Source organism: Cupressus sempervirens, chromosome 7 (genome assembly GCF_028749045.1).
Source record: "Cupressus sempervirens isolate cs-2001-9-10 chromosome 7, ASM2874904v1, whole genome shotgun sequence".
Lineage (NCBI taxonomy): Eukaryota > Viridiplantae > Streptophyta > Pinopsida > Cupressales > Cupressaceae > Cupressus > Cupressus sempervirens.
This window is the reverse complement of record NC_143124.1, coordinates 299915971-299928149: the sequence shown is the minus strand read 5'-3', so window position 1 is coordinate 299928149 and position 12179 is coordinate 299915971. Positions and strand designations below refer to the sequence as shown.

General features: G+C 39.1%; 1 protein-coding gene across 6 annotated transcripts in view; it reads right to left on the bottom strand.

The window, feature by feature from the left end:
* The window catches only part of LOC149546603 (uncharacterized), a 202180-nt gene that overhangs the window by 159900 nt on the left and 30101 nt on the right, over positions 1-12179 (bottom strand). For 2 of the 6 annotated variants that reach the window (XM_089791294.1, XM_089791296.1), the window contains exon 3: positions 5526-5641. The exons of the other annotated variants lie outside the window; for them this stretch is intronic. The gene's annotated coding sequence lies outside the window, so the exon portion shown is untranslated. The remainder of the gene's footprint in view (positions 1-5525; positions 5642-12179) is intronic. 6 annotated transcript variants of the gene reach the window in all.

The window sequence follows — 12179 nt, the reverse complement described above, 5'->3', positions numbered from 1 at the left end:
TGTAATCAATTCAAACTTCAGCTCCAAAATCTCTAAAAGCAGTGAAATGCCAAGTCTTCTTGGCTTACAATAGATACTCAAGTATAATGCTAAATCTGATATGAAAGATCATCTACAGCAGCACCTAAATACACTTGATATACCAATGCAAACATCTGAAAAATATAAGAGGAACCTAATTATATGGATGTTGAAGACAAAGATGCAATCAATAACTATTGAAAGGAGCTTCTTCTTAGCCCAAACTGCCCTCTCAAAGCTGGAAAATAAATCAAATTATTGTAGCATCACTATAGCGGCACTATAGCAGCACTGTAGTGTCATTGTAGCGGCACTGTTCACGACTACTGTTCATGTCACCTTCAGCCTTACAAAAAAAATATGGGACCCCAGCACTGGAACAATATGATTGAAATTTGTATCAGAATTATTCCTCAAATCGTTTTTGCACAATTTTGGCCCTAGGCCACAAAATTTGGCACCATGAGAAGACTGAGTTATCTCCTCCAATAGCTGCAACCCTTCGGGGGATCTTTCACCTCCTCAGTTATGCTATCAATGGAAGTTTTCATTCCCAAAGACAAAGTCTGCAGAAACCCTTGGCTCCACAAGTGCACAAGCAAATATCATTATCAAAATTGAATAATCAAATGAAAGACCCATAGGGTCTATTTATTCACTTTTTAGAAACTTCCTCTAGAAGCCACTTAACTTTCTAGAGACATCCAAAATATTCTTATGAAGTCCATTTGCACTTTTTTTAGATAAAAGGTTACTTTATAAAAATAAAAGTGCAACTCAACTAAAAAATATAACATTTTGGCCCCATATAAAAAGTAATGATAAAATATAATAAAAATAATATCTCCAATAGTATAAAAAGCCATCCAATCCCCAAATAAATGCCAAAATGACTCTCATAAAAACCATCTGCCTACGAGAGTCTGTAATAGGTGAATCCATGGAAAATATCACGTCGAACTAAAGAGGGCACATGACACCAATGTGGATACTAGTAGGGAAAATACAACACAAGACTTGAGTGCTTATTTGAGTTGGAGGTTTAATATTAGGCCAGTAGTGCGAGTATCCAATATTCTCTCACCTATGAGGGAAGTGCCCAAGGAGGTAGACTCTATAGTTTTGCAGGAGGAGAGTCACCCCACTGGTACAAATGAGTTACCACCTCCACCTTCAATGGATAACACTGTTGAGATGATGTTAGAGGTAGTTGAGACAGTGATAGGCACTGAGGAGCAGACAACATCAGAATCATCAACAAACATGGGGGAGGATGTAGAGGCATACCTTTCTGATATGGTGACTTGAGGTCGCCAAGTGGTCATTTCTGTGCACGCATACGCACTAGAGACAGTCGTGCAAGAGCTAGAGCATGTTCTATCCTTTATGCGAGTCGCTTGCTCGACTGCATTTGTAGTATGCTTTGAGGTACGAGGGTGGCTTAATACAGAGACTCCAAAGATGCAACAAGAGTGGATTGCTAAAGAGCCAATAGTAGAGAGTCAAGTGGAGAACCTTACCCGAGAGATAGTGCAGGTGTATCGAGACACCTACTATACTCTACAGAGGAGTCAAGAAGGTCAAGTAGCAACAGAGAGGACTCAGAATGTGATAGCTACCCGATTAGTGGCAGTAGAAGCAATTTTGGCTACACAATAATCAACCTGGGAATCAAAGAGGTCATCATTCTCATCTCAACTTGAAGAAGCAAATAAAGAAAAGAGTCGACTACAAAAGGAGTCGGAATCAAAGGAGTTGGAGCTCAGGAATATAGCAGAGATGATAAAGACAACTTTAAAGATTCAAATGCAGGTTGAGGTGGATCTAAAGACACAGACCCAGTAGGTGCATGAGTCATGAGCACAGTTGCAAGCTACTTCGTCCACACACAAAGGGATGCACCCTCCTTCGTCTTAGTCATGTTTTGATGTTCTTAGTTTTCTCCATTTTGTCATTCAGAGACAAATCTTCTTTTTGGGGGGGGGTGATGTTGTCGGCAAAAATATAACAAAGCAAACGAGATTAGTTAGTACCCGAAAGGTTGCACTACAGTTGAGTTGCCCCTTCGAAAGATATATGTATATCATCCTAATGAACTATGGAGGATCGTTATGGTTGTAATCATTATTGTATGTTCTGCTTATATGAATACAATACTATCTTATGTTGTGTCATATTCTAGCCTTTGAATGCACTAAATCTCTTTGTGCAGTAAATAGATCTTGCAGATTTGTTGCTTTGGGTTTGCGAAGTTCTTGGAAGATGCCTCCGAGAAGATTGGCAGTTGATGATCTTTGTAATGCTTTGGGGACCAAGATTTCAGAGAAGGTTAAAGCATATTTCAGATCTGAGATGGAGTTGATGAAGAATGAGATCATGAGAGCTATTGCTAGTGTATTAAAGAATATGGGTACTGAAGATGGTTATGAGGAAGTTGTTGAAGGTTTCAAAGTTGTTGGATCTAGTGGAGAAGATAGAACAGATCGCATGGAGAGACCTGTGGAAGACAACACTGGTTGGTTGTATAGATCTGGATCTCAGTTGAAGCTAAAGGACAAAATGGATGTTTCTAATTTATCAGATACTTTGAATTATGAAGACCTGATTGATTGGATTGGTGAACTAGAAGACTACTTTGAGTTAGAGGATATTGGAGATCTGCTCAGAGTGAGGTTGGCACAAACTAAGCTAAAGGGGCATGCTGCTTTATGGTGGAAAGAATCGCAAAGAGATAGACAAGAGGAAGGTGAAATGAAGATCACTAGATGGAGATTGATGGTGACTAAGTTAAGGCTAAGTTCATTTCTATTGATTATAAACTTGAATTGTTTAAGAGGTTGCAAAATCTGAAGTAGAAGGATTTGTCTGTGAAGTATTATACTGAGGAGTTGTATAAGTTGACTATTTGAGACATAGAGTTATCTACGGAAAAGGTGGCTTGATATATATATGGCCTCAGATTGAATATTCACAATGGGATTGGTATCCTGATTATTGCTTTAGTTGAGGATGCTTATCAGTATGCTCTAAGGGTAGAAGAGAAGTTGAAAAGAAGAAATCAAGATTATTCTTGACAGAAGGAAAAGAAGGAATATTTTGAGAAGAATAAACAGATTGCTGAAAATGAACCAAAACCTATTGAACAAAGGAAGAGAATAGACAAAAGTGCATTTAAGGGTACTTACTACAGATGTGGTGAAGGACACAAATCTTTTGAATGTTCACAGAAGTTTGGTGATAGAAGAACTTCTATGGTGAATGAAGATGACCATTCAGTGAATGAACTTGAGCAGGATAGGGAGAGCTTGTTGATTTGAAGAGTGTTGCTTGGAAAGAAAATATTGGAAACTTGTCAGAGAAAGAATTTGTTCAAGACTCATTGCAATTCTAGAGGTAAATGTTGGAATGCGATTGTATATGGTGGTAGTACTGATAACCTAGTTGTTGAGGAGATGGTTCAGAAACTTGGCTTGAAGAGAGTGAGACATCCTTGTCCTTATAGGATCAGTTGGTTGCAAGGTGAACATGCTTTGGGAGTAAGGGAGCAATGTCTTGTTAATTTTCATATTGGACAATATGTTGAATAGGTGTTATGTGATATTGTGGACATGAGTAGTTGTCACATATTACTTGGTAGACCTTGGCAATATGATTGCAAAGTTGTGCATGATCGTGTCAAGAATGTGTTTACTGTTGAGAAGGGTGGCAGGAAGCATTCCTTGATTCCTTTGCAGAATGTGAACTTGGTAGAAGGAACCTGAGTTTTGGTAGCAGAGTTGAGTTGAATGATTCTGAAAGGGTTAGAGATCAGCACAATAAGAAAACCTGTTGCACACTAAAGATAGTTGTGAAGATGGCAGTTGCAAGAAAAAAATTGTAGAAATGGAAAAAAGGTAAGAGTGTACAAGTTGATCACTTGGAGGACATGTATGTGAAGAACCAGTTCAAGGTTTATGTGTTGAACCCTAAAAGATGTTCTTCTAGCTAACATCTTTCTTCACACCAGGTGTATATAATGTAGGAGCATCCCAACAAAGTCAGCGATCCTGTATGCAGGGGCTTCGGGCTCAAGTTTGTGAAGTTATGGTTTGCGTGGTTAGGATTGTGTCCGGGACATATTGGGCAATCTTTTCCTAAGTGTGCATGATGATTACAGTAATTAATTTCGAGTTAGAGCCATTTTGGTGACTGTTGGTCATGTGTACTTGATTTACTGGTAGACTTTGGAAATTGTTTCTGTGAGCTCCAATTCAAGGGAGTTAGCATATGCGCTTTTGGATTTGGATCGTTGGATGGCACGTGGACCCATGTCTATGTGAGCGTATTCTTATGTGGTCTTTTGAGTTACTTATGCTTTGTAAACTTGGGGCCTATCCTAAGTATTTAATTATTTCTTGTATTTAATGTTTGTTGCCAAGTCGACTTGTGACTTGAGGGTGTATTTCATATTAGTATTTATTTAATGTCTATTATGCTAGAATAACTTGTGGCTTGGTTTAGTATAAGTAGGGGGTTTTATCTTGTGTTGAGACATCACTAAATCATTCATTCAGCATGGAGCCACTGAGAGGAGGGAAGTTGAGTAGAGCTAGTAGCTAAGTGTGGGCTTGGAAACAAGAGGGTTGCTTGGCAGCTTGCGAGCACAAGTTTAGATTCTTCTTGGGGTTCTCTACTAGATTGTGGATCTAGGCTAGCTAGGGATTGGATCCTGCAAGGTCTACAAAATTACTATTGTAATTGTTTATGTATTTGGCCGTAACCTGGAAGGCCTTACAGCTGGGCATGTTGGATGTAGATCTTATGATTCTATTATGAGAATTAGCATTTTTTTGGATCTAAAACTCTGTGTTATTGTTTATATTTTGTTGTGTGGTTAATTGTTGGGAGCTAGGACATCTCCTTTGGGGATCCTCCTAGCTTGAATTGCGTCAATTACGATTCATACGAGGATTGCACTAACCTCTCACACCAACATTTGAGATTACATCTATCCCATCTTATCCATTCATATAGAGATGGTCTTAAGCCCTATACTGGCATGTAGCCATTCATATAGAGATGAGCCTAATCCAACACTGCCACTATGGGATTTTAATCCATTACTTCCTCCACCAAAGTCTTATTGATATCTTTATAATATATCAATTATATCTTAATATTCAATTAATGAACATACTATCAAAATTAAAATATCATCTCAACAGTATCCCTTTGAATTGATGAGAATTTCCATGTGTATATATACTTATGAATACACATATATATAAATAGATATATGACTAATTAAATTTATCCTATCAATTACTTATTATCATTTCTTTTAAGATATTTCAATTTAATTATTTAATAGGATTTCCGTAATAATAATTTATTGTTTACTAACACTAAAAACCAAATTAAATTCATAAAAGATTACTTTATCCTTATTTTTATCCATCTCACATCTTCATCATGAAAGTTCTAGAGATATGTGTTAAGGATGCTAAAGATAAATAATTACATACCTTTAAGAAGGGGGAATCTAGTATCTTTTAACTTGTCCTCTTCTTTTATAGAAATGGTATTTCCCATCTTACTAATTTATTCCTCTTCAAAATCTGATATATCCATTGCTTATGTTCTACACTGCCAAAAGTTATATCAGCCAACCAAGTCTTATGCACACTTTTAAATATACTTATCCTTAAATATAATAAGATAGAAATGGATATTTTAGTTTATTTTTTCTATGCTAGTATAGACTATGAATTGTCTATTCCAAAGATGACACAAATTCTCATTATTTAATGTATTCTTACTTCCAACTCTGGTGCAGGGCACCCACATGAGGAAGTAGTTTAATCTTTTCATTCCCATGCGTACATAGACCATCATGCATATTAGATAGATCATGTCATGTCCATGCATAGTAGGATATGTTAGTGAGTCACTTGTTTCCATCATTACTGTAATAAAGGCCTATTTTGTAAGACATTGGCATGTTTGACATCTTTATAAGCCATCATGACCAAATTGCTAAGTTGGCCTATGAGCATGAAATTAGTTCATTGAGTTCAATATTAGGATCATCTAAGTGTTTTATAGGGGTCAACAGCCTTGTTAAGATCTGAAACCTATATGGTTGGAAAGAGATTTGAATTAGCTTTCCAATGAATCTAGTTAGAGGTTCTAACTCTTCTGTATGTGGGAGAAAACTGAAATTTACTTAATAGTGGTTGAAATTCTAGGTATTGTTTTTCACGTTTTTATTGTGGTTTCCCGCTTGGGCACGTGTATGTATGAAAGGATAAGGGTCTGAAACCTTTTAAGAATGTTTAGAAGGTTGAAATAACTTTCAAATGAATCAGGTTTGAAGTCTTGAGATGCCAGTATGTGTGAGTAATGATCAAATCTTTGACAGGAGGTCTGAAATTGCTTGTAAATCAAGAGTTCTAAAAAGAAATTTGTTCTTCTCATTCCACCAGAAAAAATCAATGGCCTTTTGGATTTAAGTAGTTTAGAGGGTATATTTAAGGATTTTACAATTTATTTTGGTGTATCATTTTATTCTTGTTAATGCCAGTAGGCCCTAGGCGGGTTATTTCCCTTATTTTCAAGGAATACAACTATAAAAACAATTGTAACTTGCAGCAGTAAGCTAGATACTAAACCTCGGGATTTGGACTTTTTTTTGGATGCCCTAACTGGTGCAATTTTTATTTTTTGTGAAATCAATCTGATTTTTGGTACTTCATCAATGTGGCAAAATTAGGCCTATTTACCCACTGGATTTTATGAGATCTTGGAACAGTGTTTTGGAATTTTAATTTTCTCCACATCATTATTGGTATTAGAGCTTAGGGAAAGCTCCTGAAGCAATTGGATTTTATGTCAAAATCAAAGTCAAAAGTGAGAGATCAAACATGGTCACCAATGCTGAATTAGCAAAGAAGATGCAAGAACAAGAGAAAACCAATAAGTCGTTGTTGGATAAACTTGAGAAGTTGAAGCTCCACATGGAGATAAGATAACGATATTAATGTCCAACAAAAGACCACCAAAAGGTCTATGGGACTGGAGGGTTACAACAATGAGGCTGACAACAGCAGGAGCACTCGATGGTGCCCGAAAACAAAAGCATACAACAAAACAAGAAGAAAAGAAACAGAGAGAGGCCAAGACAAACGACTAGGAGTCCTTTCTCGGCAAAAAGAAATCAGTCATAGAAGGATAAGCCTACTGATCGGTAGAAGCTTTGCTCTGTCTCTGAGAACTCATAGAGGAGTGTCGCTACTGTAAATAGCCGGTACAGGATCTGACAAATCTAGCAGATCTAGAATGACTGGAGGAGTTGGTAGAGCTAGACAACCTGTTCACACCATGCAAAGGAGATAATGGTGTGAAAAAGGCAGTAATGAGCTGAGTAGAAGTATGCCAGCGAGGAAGTAGTGACTGTGGAGTGCCATCACGGAGCATAGTGGCCTCCTAAAGATAAAGTGAAAGACACCGCTGATCATAGTAACTGAAAAAATCACAAAGAGAAATACTCTTGAAACAGATAGAAAAATATCCCTAAGATTTCATAGTAGATAAGGCAACAGAAAAGAAAGTGAGTCTCAGTTTGAGTCTCATCCAAAGTACACAGCTTACAAATCCGCTCTCTACTGTCAATATGATGGTCGGTGTAAGCCCGAAGGTGGTGAGAACCAACTATGAAGGACCCCAAGGAGATATGCAGGGCATGAGACAATTGCCGAGAAATGTAGCTAGGACGAACAAGAATCCCATCAAAGATCTCCAAAAAGTGCTCCGCATAAAAGGACATCCTCAAACATAACCCAGCAAGCGGGTTAATCCAAATAGTGGTAATGTACTATCTATAAATGCCAAGTCTGACATGCTCATTTAACTCTTGCCATGAGGGGAGAAGATGAGTAGGGGCATTCAGCAAGAACTAGTAAGGGGAGAGGCGGTTAATATCTTTCCCAATCGATCCCAGCAATGAAAAGGTCTATGCATACGAACAGTGAGCTCGAGGACCAGAATTAGAACTCAAAATAGTAACCGAAGAACAATAAGCTAAGTAGGAGTACCGATCACGGTCACCAACCAAATCCACAAAACCACGTAGGCAATGGAGGAACCTAATCAGCTCAAAAATGCCACAAGATTGAAAGGATGAGCGTCAAACTCAATAAGAATGATACTATGAGTAAAACTGTGACATCTAATGATGTGTCGCGAAAGCAATGTCTGAACTCGCTCGATTGATGTCCAATCAGAACAAAGGAGAGATGGGCCCCAGACCGCAAACCCATAAAGAATTGTTAGCCGCACAAGGGAGTCCAAGCGGGATAACTTGGACGAGGTATCCTAAAAATGATGTCTAAAGCACTATTTCTCAAGCATAGCAAGAGAGCCCATACCCTTGTTGACCCGAGGTTGAATCACTGGTCTCATATTGAACCGCAGCCCAAAAAACTTAACCCCCGAATAAGTATAAGATAAAGTGATCTCAATCTCCTGTCCCTAAAGAAAAAAGTGAAGATGGGAGGTCTTCAAGCAGTTGAAGATCATGACCCGAGTCTTATCCAAGTTAACCACAAGCTGTCACTAGTCACAAAAGGAAGCCAAGCCATCAAGTAGCCTCTGTAAACTGTCTAGAGAGGAAGCGAGAAGAACCACATCATCCGCAAAAAGAAGAATGGAAATTAGCACCTAGTGTAGATAGCAACCATCACCTGGGAGTGAAGACTTCAGAAGGAAGTCCTCCAACTCATCAATACATAACCTGAACAAAGTAGGAGAGAGAGGACTTCCCTGCTTGACCCCAATAGTGCTATGGATCGGATCCGAGAAACCCTCAGGGATTTTGAATCTGCCAACCACAGTCTCATATAATCTCATAATAGCAGTAAGTAACATCTCAAAAATCCCAATCTCGCGAAGCCTCTCAAACAGAGCCATCCTAGGAACAAAATCAAAAGCTTTGCGAAAATCAACAAAGCAATAGTAAACCTTCTCCAATCTGTGTCTAGCCTATTCAATAATAGCCCATAAAGTAAAGATGTGATCCATGGTCTGATAGTCGGCTCGGAAACTAGCTTGCCATCTAGCCCTACAACCTTTCATGTCAAGTTCACCAAACAGCATAGCATTATGGGCTATCGCACAAAGTTTGGCAAATGTATGCCCAACTATGATGGTTCTGTAATTCCCCGGATCAGAGACCAGACTGGTCTTGTGGATAGGATAAATCAAATGCCTGGACCAAGAAATCGAGAACCCAGTGCAAATCACTTTGTTGAAAAGAATAGTGACATAGAAGCCCAAAACCAAGGCACCAAACTTGAGGAGCTCCGTCTGGAAACCTTCCTCATTTGTCGCTCTACTACACCTCATGGATCTGATGGCCTCCTAAATGCAAGAAAGGGTGAACAAGTGACAGAAAGGAGGCAGAATGGGGTATAAAGAAGGTTGCCCAAGGATGTCATAAAGAGTTGTGGTGTGGAAGGCAAGAGAACGAAAGTCGAGGGTGGAGGGCGGAGGGGAACAGTGAGGAAAAAGGGTGCGCCAAAAAAGATAGGGGTTGTGGATCAGCATGGAACAAAGGGATTTGCACTAGGAAGCGGTAAAGGAACGTTTCTTACTATGAAGAAAACAAAGGTAGGATAGACAAAGGCAAGCAAAGTCAGGGGAGTGAGCCTCAAAAGCAAAATGCATCGAGTGATGGAAAGCTTTGCAGTCCACATCGAACCATTGATTCATGGGACAAGTATTACGACATTTACTATGGAGGGGCAGCAAAGGACCGTGAGGAATGGAAAGGATGGCGGACTTCTGGATGATCGTCACAAGCAAGTCAAAAACATGGAGGTGGCCTCACAAGAGTTAGAGAAACATGTAGGTTTGAGGAGTCTCGAAAGATGAGAGGAAAAAAACTCACAATTGTTGTCAAGAAAGTGAAAACGAATGGATGAACGAGCAGTAATAGATGAGAGATGAGGTGACAGGAGAGTGGGCAGAGCAAGAGGAGAAATGCACATACGAATACTAAGGAGAGTATGATCCGCAAGAGGAATGCGTAGGATGGTGAAACTGTGGATACTAGAGATGAAGGAGGGACGGGTGAGGGCATAATCAACAACTCTAGCACCACCACAATGAGGCCAGCAAGTAAAGAGCTCAGACCCAAGGAAGTAGGAAAGACCGTTCAAGATCATAATACCTAAAGACTCACATAGTTGCAGCAGATGGCAACCATAACAAGAGAGCGGTCCAAGAGCATCGTCAAAAGAACACTGAAGCCCCAAAGTGGTTGGATCAATCTCAATAGAACAGATAGAATCAGAACTACAATCGTAAAGCAAAGTCTGGAGTTCTCTAGTCCTCGTATTGAAATCACCAAGAATAATGATGTCCCCTAAAGCAGTAAAATGAGAGATAGTCTCGTTAAGGTCAACAAAAACCCACAAAAATCTGGCAAATGCATCAAAGTGAATAATATAAGTACCACTGAAAATATCATCCTTAATCAAACAAGCCACGCTACCAAACCCATGGACCCCACCAGAAGCACGAACCTCCTCCTTGCATATAGATAACCACTAATAACCTGTAACACCCGAAAGAGGATGCACATGGCTCTCATGAGTCTTGATAATGACAAGAATATCCGTAGGCCCCATAGTATTACACAAAAGACTAGGTAATGACCACAATGAGCCACTACCATTCCAGCAGTTAACAAGGAGCAAGTGGGGGTATCCCTCTTGTCCGACTGCTGGCAAGACTGTCATTTGGCCTTGAGGACTTGTCTCTCTTCCCAACCACTAAGGGGGGAATCCTGAATAACTGCTTTGAGATTTCTAATAACAGCCCATTTACCAACATGCCTCGCCTCAGCCACAACACCATGAGCATGTTTCAACTCTGTAACCTAAGCCTTCGTGAGATCTTCATCTAGGAAAATCTTGGAAGGGAGAGAAAACAACTTCCTCTTAGCTCTACGAACACATAGCCTGTCGGCAAGTGAGAGGAACTGGATAAATAAGACTTCACCATGACCAACCCAACATTTGTCCAACGTGATGTCAGCAAGACCAAGCTGATCACATAGGAAAGAGCGTCTAGCTGAAAGAGGATCAGACGTAGGATGGAGTCCATGAACTCGTAGATTGAGCTCACGAACCCGCCTACCACACTCATCTTCAATCTTCTCTTGAACCATCTTGTCAAAAGTAGCTAGAGGTGTAGTATCTATGTTTTTGCAAAGGGAAGCCCATGACTTAACTTTCTGTTCAGTCTCAGATATAAGAGAAGAATGCTTTGCTACTATAACGATTGTTCCTCTTTGATGATATCAAGCCCCTCAATGTAATGTTCCCTTTTTGACAGGCACCAGCTACTTATTTTATTTTAGCCTTTATTTTCCCCGGAGGCTAAAAAGGAAGAAATAAGGGGAAAAGATATATTAAATTAATTACTTATAAGGTTATTAAACAATGAAATATTAAAAAGTAACTTTGTATTTAATTGATTTAATATTAAAGTGACTAACATAATAAAATATCAAAAAGTCACTTAAAAGAATAAAGTGTTGGATTCCTCTAGAAGCTTCTTGGAGTTGCTTGTGAAATCTTTATAAGGAGCCTTTGGGGGGTCATTTTACATATCTTGAGTTGCATATTCATCTATTGTGCTGAGAGCCTTAGTGCTTGCATACTTGCCTGAGGGTTTGAAAACTCTAAGGTGCCAATTTCAGTTGTGAGATATCAACCCTAGTTGGGAGCGGAGGAATTGGTATTTAGCCAATTCATCTGCGATTAATTGGGAGATAATATTCAGTGATTTTTGTTCAGCCCGTGCATCTAATTTTTGACATCAGTTAGCAAGGAGAAAGGTTTTAGTTTTCGCAGCGGATCCGAAAAAGCAGAGCCGAAAAAGCAATCCGGAAAACAAATCCGAAAAAGCAATCCGAAAAAGCAAAGCGAAAAAGCAGAGCCGAAAAAGCAATCTGAACAAGCAGATCCGAAAAAGCAATTCGAAAAAGCAAATCCGAAAAAAGCAAAGTCAAAAAGCATGTCATCTCAGCTACTTATTCCAGGTTCTTTTGGTATTTACATTTGGCAATTGTAGATGGATACATTTGACAAGTAATATATGTCTTTTTGTTACCA